The sequence below is a fragment of the Callithrix jacchus genome, chromosome 1, assembly GCF_049354715.1.
Source record: "Callithrix jacchus isolate 240 chromosome 1, calJac240_pri, whole genome shotgun sequence".
NCBI classification, from domain to species: Eukaryota; Metazoa; Chordata; class Mammalia; order Primates; family Cebidae; genus Callithrix; species Callithrix jacchus.
In genome coordinates, this window is record NC_133502.1 from 13,164,307 (window position 1) to 13,176,190 (window position 11,884).

Consider the following 11,884-nt stretch of genomic DNA (forward strand, 5'->3'; position numbering starts at 1 on the left):
CATGGGACATGCCACAAAAATAGGTTTGGATATTTCAAAAGTGTCAATGTCTTAAAAAACAAAAATAATGGTATGGGGGTTAAGGGGCTGTCCTAGATAGAAGGAGACTAAAGACTTTTTTTTTTAAGAAAACAATGCTTCCTAACATTTTTCCTACCTCCCTTTCACATGTGCAGCATAGTTCCATCAAATTTTATCATGTACAGAGACTCTCAAAAGAAGGAAAATGTGGCCCTCCCCTTATGGGGCTGCATCAAAATCCACGTGGATCACTGTAGAAGAAGTCAGTCTTCCCCTGCCCTGGAAATCTGGGAACCTCCTTCCACTGCAGATTGAGCTCTACTCCTTTCCCACTGAGAATCGCTGGATTAAGCTGGGTGTTCCACGTCACGTGAGACTCTCAATACTCACTGCCCAGAGAGCCCTACTTGTGATCTTTTGCTGCCTTTGTGGTTGACTAGGGCATTGCTGTCCTGAGGTGACAGCAAGAGCAAACAAGTAATTGCAGAGTTTACCCCGTGAAAGTGGAATGGAAGAGTTGGGCTAGACCTGTATGGGCCCCTTAAACAAATTCAGCTGTGTTTTCACTTTCTTCCCTGCTCCTTCCCTCTTCATTCCTTCTTTTGCCTTATGTGCCATGAGGACCTTTCAGTAGCCCCATGTCACTGGATTTTCTCCATATCCTAAACACAGATAATTGCAAATTAAGTCATTCACATTATTTCCTTTACAGAATGATGTTGGCCTGGTGGTTGTTTTTCTAGCAATAAACATCTTTCTGCAAGAGGAATTAGCTCACTTGAGCAGCTGGTTTCAACAACTCCGGGCATTTTCCTTCAGCGCCCAGGGACATGTGATTTGTAACGAAAACAAAATAAAAATGCACAAAACTCTTCTCATTCACTCATACCAACAGTAGTCATTGCATAATTTTTTCAAATGACTGACTTCTTTCCAAATACATAAAATTGATTGGTGAGCATTAAAACTGTGAGGACAGTGGTTGTCACTGCCATTGGATCTGTTGACTCCTTTGTGGAGCCTCTCAAAGCTGCCCGTGGCCATAACCTTGGGCTTGGGATTGGAGTGGAGAAGAGCAGGCAGTAATGGCTGCGGACTGGAACCTGGCGGGAGAACCAGGGCAGGTGCTTCTTGGGAAGGACCAAGAGAGAGTTCTTAAGAGTAAGGCCTGAAAACATCCTCAGTGAGGAAATGTGAATCTAAGTGGAAAACTATAAATAATGACTCCTCTGCTCATGACTCAAAGGAACTGCAAAGAGTAGCAACAGAATACATCTTTCCTTTTCATTTTATCTGAAGAGTTTCTAATGTTTCTTTAAGATGACTGTGTCCTCTTTTTCTTCTTATTACAATGACTTGTCACTTCAGTTCTAAACAAATATTGTCTGATACATTAGCATCTGAGTGGCTTAGAAAAATGTAATTAAAGGTAAAACGTACTAAAGCTGAACAATATAGATCCCCTAGTCACTCACTTCTAATTACATTTGGATGGATTCTTCGTTGCCATGGAAACTCTCTACCCTTACCAAAATTTTTAGGCAGGGATCTCCTCCAAGTTTCACAGTTCTGTATCTTAAAGACATTTCTTGTTCTATTTATGAGTTTAGAAGCGTTGCTGCAATTTCCCATTGGGATAACATTCAACTGTAGCTGTTGTCAGCTGCTCAAGAGTTAATACAAAAGACACTGTGCCAGAGACTGTGAGTGAAGTAGTGGGGTACCAACACATTCCATGGTTCCAGCACTGGTTTTGACTACCGCCTTATAATTTTTTCACCTGAGGGCCGGCTCTGCCAAGTGGAATATGCTTTTAAGGCTATTCATCAGGGTGGCCTTACATCAGTACCTATCAGAAGGAAAGACTGAGCAGTGATCGTTACACAGAAGATAGTGCCTGAAAAATTCCTGGATTCCAGGACTCACTTATTCAAGATGACCAAAACATTGGCAGTGTGATCACGGGAGTGACAGCTGACAGCAGATCCCGGGAACAGAGGGCACAATACAAGACAGCTAATTGGAAATATAAGTATGGCTATTAGATTCCTGTGGACATGCTGTGTAGAAAGAATTGCTGATATTACTCAGGTCTATGCACAGAATGCTGAAATGAGGTCCCTGGGTTGTTGTCTGATTTTAATTAGTCTATTTGAAGAGCCAGGCCCTCGGGTGTACAAGTGTGATGCTACGGGTTACTACTGTGGGTTTAAAGCCACTGCAGCAGGAGTTAAACCAGCTGAGTCAACCAGCTTCCTTGAAAAAGAAGTGAAGAAGAAATTTGGGCATTTGAACTCAGTGGCAACTGCAGTTACATGCCTATTTACTGTGCTATCAATGATTTAAAACCTTCAGAGACAGAAATTCAAGTAGTTACTGTTGAAATTCCTGAATTCAGGATTCTTAACACTAGCAGAGATTGACCTCACTTTTCTGTTCCACCAGAAAGAGACTAAACATTGTCCCTAGTTCACCAAATTTGTGATGCCACTTCTTCTGTGTTTGGTGACAACAAACCAACTTTATGAAGGTCTCTGGATTGAAAAAGGAGCTTCTCCCACTGCTGAAGTGGTTAGGACTCTGTATACAATGCTTTTGGGGAAAAAAATGTAAAAAAGTAAAAAAGATTGTTTGCTTTCTGTTGTTACAGATTCTTTCTATATTAAACTAATTTCTTTATTATCTTTGGTGCAGTTGATTCATTAAACAATTCATGATTTGATAGAATCTGTCCAGTATGGTGGCCATTGGCCACATCCACATATGGCTATTTAAATGTATATTATTAAAATTAAAATAAATGTAAATATAGTTATTCAGTAGCACTAGGCACATTTCAAGTCACATTGTAAGAGTTCAATAGCCATCAGTAGGTAGTAGCTACACATTAGACAGTGCAGATATACAGCATTTCCATGAATGTAGAACATTCTATTAAACAGTATTACAAATAAAAGTTTGCTGACATCAGACCTATTCAATTTTATTTGTTCAAAAACAATAAGGATCATAAATGACCTCACACTTAGAAGAAACCAAAGCTCATTCAGTGCTCTGTTGTAATCTTGAAATTCTTCATAATTTTGAACAAGGCTCTGAGTTCATGCACAAGGCTCTTCAAATTATGTAGCCAGACCTGCACTAGCTAAGTTGAAGCTTGGCTGTTCAATTCTGTGTTTTCACTTCCCCTGCAATTGATTATTTTCCAGCCTCCTTTTTTTTTTTAGAGCAAGGAAGAACAGTTGACACATGAGATAAAATTCAGGTGCCTGGAATCCTTTAGACCATCTCAACAGAGTCTTATCAGGGATCCAGCTTTAAATAACACCTCTTAGAAATGATAAAAGCCTAAAACAAACTTTTGGCAACTCCAATCCTAAGAAAAAGTTTAGCTCCTCTTAGTAACAGGTGTTTTCTATCATGAAGCTGAGTTGCCCACAGTGGAATTCCTTCTTTTTCTACAGTCTTGCCAGAGCTCATTTTTAAGATTTAGTCTGACTTGTTTTGTTCTTCGTCCACTCATTCCTTTGTTCTTACAATCCTTTATTCAACAAAAAAATGAAGCATCTGTTTGAGACACTGTTACAGGACTGAATAAAAAGATATGTGGCACATACCTCCTATTGCTATCTGGTAAATTATGTGCTGCAATTAACCCAACATTAACAACAGGTACAGGAGGGCAGTAAAATCTAAGGCAGCCTGAGTATCATCAAGGATTTGTCAGCTACTCTGTGTTTTCCTGGCCACATTAAAACAGAGAATGAATGAACAGTTCCTACTGATTCATGTACTGTGTTCTAAAGAGGAAAATCTTCCAACCAAATTTTAGTTAGTTTTTTTTGGAAAAAAATATACCAACCAGATAAAGAAAAAATAGCACAGATAATAATAGTATTAGTGATAATTTTGCAATTAATACTTAAGTCATTTTCACTTGTATTGGGAACTCATTACATGATGTACCTTTCTGAAAAATCTGATTCCCAATTATGTTTGAGTTAAACTGACATTTGTGTTGATACTACTTTCCTGAGCTTATATGGTTCATGTATGCATCGAATATGAAAGAAAAGACAGCATGTGACTACACAGGCCAGTGAAAATTTGCCAAGCCAGAGACACTCATGCTAAGAGCTGCAGTGTCACATAAAAACACTTCTCACATTTCAGTATCTTGGGAGGCTTGTATACCACATAAACTGAATAGGAAGTAAGGGCAAAGAGAATATAGTAGAAAAATAATGTGAAAAGAAAATCCTCCCAGGTAACATTATTAGTCACAATGCATAACAAATGGTCCTGTATTTTTTAAAAAAAAAATAGAAATGGAATCTTGCTATGTTGCCCAGACTGGCCTGTATTTTTGAAAGCTGAGTTCTTCCTACTTAATTCTGAGTTCCTTGGCAGCCTGAACCAAGAGGGAAACAAAACTACACTATGCACAGTGTTTTTTTACAGTGGTTTTTTTTTTTTTTTTTTTGCTTTTGCTTTTGCTTTTTTTGAGATGGAGTCTTGCTCTGTCACCCAGGCTGGTGTGCAGTGGTACAATCTCAGCTCACTGCAACCTCTGCCTTCTGGGTTTAAGCGATTCTCCTGACTCAGCCTCCCGAATAGCTCGGATTATAGGCACCCACCACAACATCTGGCTAATTTTTGTATTTTTAGTAGAGACGGAGTTTCTCCATGTTGACCAGGCTGGTCTTGAACTCCTGACCTCAAGTGATCCACCTGCCTCGGCCTCCCAAAGTGCTGGGATTACAGATGTGAGCCACTGCACCCAGCCTATTTACAGTGTTCTTGAGATAAAAATAACCAACTCTAGATATCAACACCAATGTTTCTGTGGATCCCCAAAAGAGCACACTGTATGACTGTAGTAAACGACACCATCAGCCACCAAGTGGGGACTATTGGTTATAAGTCTTGTGATCTCTGTCATTTGTTTATTTATTGACATTTATTTTTGTTAATGCTTAACATTTATAGAACAATTTTGTGGCTTTTCTGTAAATGGGCAGATTTTAAAATATTCTATTTATAGCAATCCAGGAAGAATGCAAAAAAGAAGAAACAAAAGGAGAGGCAGGCAGGAAGACTGCTTAGGGAACAGAGAGCAGTCCTGAGAAATTAGCCCTGTTGGATTTAGATTCCTAAGCAATGACAAGAATGTCTTGTGGGAAGATGCTAGGCATTTAACAGAAGCAGAGATGGAGTCCACAGAGTCCCTGGGCATGACATCTGGATAACATGTGGGGGCTATTTAACCATATATATTTTAAAATACACTTTACTTTTTAGAGCAGTTTTAGGTTCACAGAAAAACTGAGCAGAAGTACAGAAGTACTCCCTTCCCCAATGTCCACAGCCTAACCCACTATCAACGTCCTGCACCAGAGTGGTGCATGTGTTACAATCACTAATCACCCAAAGTCCATGGTTTAGATTAGTGTTCACTCTTGGTGGTGTGCATTCTATGGGTTTTGACAATGCATAATGACATATCTTCACCATTATAGGCCCATATGCTTTTATTCTCAAGAAATTCCAGTTCCTTGTAGTCCCGAGGCTAGACTTAAGCATGAGGTTAAGAAATCGTTTAGGTTCTGTTAATAACAGGTGTTTTCTACTATGGCTTCTGAGTTGTGGGAACAGGAGCTCAGAATATGAGAACAGCAGAACCATGTGGTAGAAATCAGCAGGTTCTAGGTCAAGAGAGTGGAGTATGTGGTAGACTTTCAGCGCAGTTTGTTTCTTTATTAACTCCAAGCTTGACTTTCTCTAGTCCTGGTCTGGAAAACTCTAAATTCTGGAGGGAGGTGGAAATAGCATGTATAATGGGAAATAATGGAGTATGGGATAAATCTAATTAGGAAAAGCCAATTATAATGTTACCTCAGAAGACTGATGGTTAGGGAAATGGATTAAGTTTTAAAGTTAATTAGGCAATAATATATTGTACCATTTGTTGAAAATCTTTCTAAAATTTACATGTTCATTTCAGACTTAAAATAGCAGCAAATTTGGGGGCCATATACCAGTGCCTAATTCCCCATTAAATTGCTTGCCAATACTAAAACTAAAGACTGAAAAATTACCGAAGTCAAGGTGGAATTTCCACTAACTGCATTACCCCTGTGTCCACAGTAGACACACACACACACACACACACACACACACGCATCAAAGGTAAAATTCTAGAGACAATCCCAGTATGGTAAAGGACAAAAAAGAATTTCCCATATGATTGCCATGATCAATATTTAACATAGTTTATATCAGAGACTTCAGTGCCCTCCAATTTTGGTATCTGAGAGGGGAACTGAACCAATTACCCATGGATACCAAGGACTGATTTGGTGTATACACAAACCCAATGCTAGCCATAGTCAGCTAAAAGAAAATTTGGAAAAATCTAACACATTAATGTCAAAAAAAAGAACCTCACCAAGAGAGGTGAACAAGCTATGTTGAAGAAGCCACAAAACTAAATAAGGTTTCTAAGAGGATCTTGACATCGTGTTGCTGGAAGACCTGACCTATTAAGATGTTACTTTTTGAGAATTTAATGTATACCCTTAATGCAACATCAATTAAAATGCCACTTTGAAGGAATTGATAAAATAATTATTTTATATAATTCATCCAGAAAATAAGTTGAAAGGAAGAGATTGGAATATTTCAGTAATACAGAAAAATGCGAGGGAACCTTAGGTGCCTGATCCTAATGTGTTTGATAAAACTACAACAGTTAAAATGAAAAATAAACAGCATTTTACATATATTTTGGAGTCAGACCTGGTTGGTTCTGTGCCAACTCCTAGCTGGGTTATCTTGGGCAAGTGGTTGACCCTTTCTAAGATAGTTTCTTCATCAAGAAAATGAGTATAATATTACATGTATTTTAAGATTGTGATTTGAACCAAAAGAGATAATCACTTAGCACGATTCCCACTATAATTCTACTATTGTTTTATTTGATAACAGAATCTTCAGGAAAATGTGTTCTATGAACCAAAAGAAGGTCACTTTTTAAATCTGATAAAGCAAATAATTTACAATGACATTATATTATGAATCTATTCATGCTGCAGTAATACCTCATGCTGGGAGGGGTATAGTAAGGTAGACCAGAGTGTGTCACAGAAGTACTGGAGGGTAGCATAATAACACTTACCAAGAGCTCCAAACATGATTCTACCCTTTAATGAAGTAATTTAGTTTAAAAAAATCTAACCTAAGAAAAAGTTATATAAGAGCATATAGGATAGTAGTTGTATTATATATATTTAAATCTTCACCAGCAAAACTATTAGGTAACACATGATAAAGCCACATGAGAATATTTTAGGCTATGTATATTTATGCAAATAAAGAATTATAAATGACATCATAAAATGTTCAGAGTAGAATAAAGAATGGATATGCTGTATAATCCCAAATTTGCAAGTTAAAGCCATATAGATTTCTATATATGGCAAAAATAATATATAACATATGTTATCTCTGAATTATTAAATTTCTTTATGCTTTCTATATTTTCCAAATTCTACAATAAGCAATTATAGTAGAAAATATATGTTACTTAAAATAATATATATCAGAACAGATAAGCCACTGTAGACCAAGAAAAAAGAAAAAAGTGTAAGATGTAAGCATTCTTTAAATGAAATAAAATGTCTACTTCCTGCCTTACTATGGTTCAGTTATCTTGACTGATATTTTTGGCATTGATTTGGGTTACTTTAAAAGGCTTGAGATTTTCTCTGAAAATATGAATCTTTCTACAGCATTTACCATATTAGACTATTAGGCCTAATGTGTGTTTAGAAGAATGACAGAATAAACACTGGAATCATATATATAAATATTTATGTCTTAATCGCTATTAACAGCATTACTGTTACAATTTTTCTTTTTCTCTTAAAAAGGAAATTCAATGAAAAGAAATTGAGGGTCATGGGTATTTAGATTCTTGTGATTCTCCTCCTCAATGAAAATGACAGAGTACCTATATGTAATCATTTCCTTTATCATTAAAGAAATGAGCATAGCGCTTGGGACACGAATCTTGGTGGGAATTCCAATTTACTCACTAACTGCATGACTTTGACCAAAACCTTCACCTCTTCCAACCTTGGTCACCTCAGCTAAAACGTGGGGACAATCCTGAGTCGTTTTGAGGTTATTCCTGACACACCTGTGGCTGGGAATGGAAAATCCAGACTTTACCCCAGGGAACTAAGTTTACGGGACATTTTAAATAGAAAACAATGCGTAGTTTTAAAATGTACTGTATTTAGAAGACAAGAACAAATCCAAATGTTCTTTTAGCGGTACAGAAAAAAACTGAGTTTTAGAACAGGGTTAGCAAAAACGAATTGTTAAAATTAGAATAACAGACCAGAGGATGTGTTTGGAGCTAGATTTACTATTTGGCCTCCTTGCATTTGTAGAAGAAATGCTTAATACATTCCCCAGCTCTTACCCCCAACTTGCTTCACCCCTTTCTTCCTTCCAGGATCTTAGAAATTAAGTTATCTGGTAAATTAAATATTCTAATTCAAGAGGCCAATATTGATGTATAATCTGGTAAAGAAAAGACAAAGACATTCTGCATGGTTGGTGGGAAGCAGATGGCAGGAGGTCAGGTGGGTAAAAAATGTGCTGCAGGCCGGGCGCCGTGGCTCAAGCCTGTAATCCCAGCACTTTGGGAGGCCGAGGCGGGTGGATCACGAGGTCAACAGATCGAGACCATCTTGGTCAACATGGTGAGACCCCATCTCTACTAAAGATACAAAAAATTAGCTGGGCATGGTGGCTCGTGCCTGTAATCCCAGCTACTCGGGAGGCTGAAGCAGGAGAATTGCCTGAACCCAGGAGGCGGAGGTTGCGGTGAGCCGAGATCGCGCCATTGCACTCCAGCCTGGGTAACAAGAGCGAAACTCCGTCTCAAAAAAAAAAAAAAAAAAAAAGTACTGCAGTATCCAGTGGCCGCCTGAAGAGCAGAAGGTTTCTTTCTACCAATAACTAGCTAATTCTTGGTAGAAATGGTCCACCCTTCAATTTCCGGAATTTTAGAAACATTGTTCTTTTTGTTTACTAGATATGTGTTATAAAATGAATTATGTCTTCTCACCCCAATTCATAGGTTCAAGCTCTAACACCCAATGTGATTATATTTGGAAACAGGGCCAGTACAGAGGTCATTAGGGACAAACGAGGTCATGAGGATGGAGCTCTAATCCAGTAGGATTGGTGTCCTTATAAGAAGAGGAAGAGATTCCAGACCTTTCTCTCTTCACTCATACACAGAGAAAAAGGCTATATGAAGACACGGTGAGAAGGCAGCTATCTGCAAGCCAGGAAAAGAGGCCTCAGTAGACACCAACTCTGCCAGCACCTTGCTCTTGAACTTCCAGCCTTCAGAACTGTGAGAAAATAAATTGGTGTTATTTAAGCTCTCCAGCCTACAGTTATTTTGTTATAGAAGCCCAAGCTGACTAATAAAATGTGTTGCTCCATTAAAAAACAACAAATTCTGATTCAGTGATACTACCATAAGTGAAGACAGCTTACACACTCCCAAATAACTAAAACCTAATCAAATGAACTTCAGCTGAAACTACTCTGAACACATTTACAGGTGGTGAACCACAGACTGCATCTGAGTCTCTATAGATTAAAACAGCAACTCAAGATTTTGCAGGACTGTCAATTTAAACATTATTTGTATAACGGGATACATAAAATCCTAGTGTTTTATTATAACTTTATAATACTTTTATAAAGTATTTTGAGTACTTTTAAAATAGGAGTTTGTGACAGCACTGTGATAATGATAGCAACTGAAGTTAAGATGAATGACAACACATTGGGAATCTCCTGTATTGGAGTCAGATTTTGCAATGCCCCATGATTGTATGGATATATACAGATGACTTAAAGATTTCACACTACTCTGCTTTCAAAGGACAGGTGCTTTGAAAAGTGAATAAAACTCAGGGGCTGTGGCATTTTTATTTGTGGGTATTTATGTTTGTAAATGTACACATCAACTGTTTGAAAATCAGAACTCTCTAGGGCCTGGGCAAATAAGCAGAACATAACAGAAATGCTTTATATCCACACCCATTATCTTCACAGTATTTAAAAAGATGAAAAGTAGCTCGAGTGAGGACCTGAGTCGGGGGGCGGGGGGAAGAAATACTATAAATAAAATATTCAGAAATCTGACAAGTGATTACTGTAGGAAGGAGAATCAATATGAAAAGCACAGTGCTGTTTGGCTCTTGTCTTTCTGCCTTTTTTAGCCTTGGGCAGAGGGACAGTCTTGATAGAAGAGGAGTTAAAACATTGACTGCTGGCATGCAGATGTACATTTTGGTCCAAGGCTGTGTGAGTTAATCACCAAAGGGGAAAATGATAGCATTCGGTTTTGGCAGTAAGAGTTGTAGAGTTTGCAAAATGATAGGCCTGGACAATAAAAATATTGGCTGAAGGTAGAGACCAACACTAAGGAATCTAATAAGGAGATTGGAGAGACCATTTTGTGTATCCTTGTTAGTAAGTGGATCTCAATTAACCAACTCTGTGGCCTGTGGCTTCAGTGGCCTGTCGTGGTCTCAGGACTTCTCAGAAGCCATTCCCAACCTCTCTTAGAACCTAGCTCCAAGGATTAAAAGAATAGTTCCAATCCTGGATTTTGCAACATGCCGGACGGGTATCTCAAGAATTATCTACCAAAGATAAATCCATTTGAATTCCCTTTCATTTAAATATAAATTATATGTATCAATTTGAAGAGTGGAAGAAGGCATCAGAAAAGCAAAGATTTTAAAAAGCAAACACCTAATTTTGCCTTTTTGCTGATGGCCAAGTACTTCCACATTTAAAAACTAATGTGAAATCTTCATTAATTTTATTCTTCCTTATCCTTAAGTATTATACTTAGCATCACAGAACTGGAAGGTAACTTGGTGAGCAGCTCATTCAAGCCCTCAGTTTTATTCCAAAGCCCAGAAATTTACAACTGCCCAAGACTCATAGGTGTTCCATAGAGCCACAAATGCTTCATGTCCCAAACCGAGCTCATTATGGTACACCAGATTTGTTCCTTGTCTTAAACCATTTATTTCAGCCAATAGTGGAAGTATATTCCAATTACCTAAGAATTTAGAAAAATTTTAAACTCTTTTCTCAATCCCAAATTATATTATTTATTCATTCATTCATTTATCTATTTATCCATCCATCCATTTATCCATCAAGCATTGACTTGTCTAGCAAGACACTCTGCTAGACTCTTTGTACATAGTAATTAAGTAGAATACAGTCTCTGCTGTCCAGAGTTTCAGTGTTGGATGGAGAAAGTGTGTATGCAAGTAAACAGTGAGTGGAGTACTCTAAAGGAATACTGTGGCAGAACAGAGAATAAAGGTCTAAATTCTGCTTGAGGTAGAGTCTACAATACTTGAAAAAAAGGCCTTTCCCATTAAGTTCTGACCGTTCCATAGGATATCCCCTGGTGGCTGGGAGAAGGAGGAATGGCAGACACCATCCCACCTGGGTTATGCCAACAACCTCCTAACTATCTAACTAAGGGGAACTTCAGTCTTGTTCCCCTTAAACCTATTCTCCCACCTACAGCCAGACTGCCTGGACAGACTTCCTAACTCTCCTTCCCTTTTCCCCCTCTTCCTTAATTCTTTCTACTCTTGTCACTTTGCTTTTTCTTAATCAAACATAACCATAGTTAATACTTTTGTTAGAGTGAAAATAGAAGAATGAAATGTCTGACTCTAAAAAATGCATATAGACAGAGTAAGAAAATAGGTTGTTCATTCAAAAATGCAAATTAAGT

At 37.9% G+C, this 11,884-nt stretch overlaps 1 pseudogene; it reads left to right on the plus strand.

Moving 5' to 3' along the window:
• Window positions 1–1,106: 1,106 nt before the first annotated feature.
• On the plus strand, window positions 1,107–2,703 carry LOC100407129 (proteasome subunit alpha type-6 pseudogene; annotated as a pseudogene).
• Window positions 2,704–11,884: the final 9,181 nt, after the last annotated feature.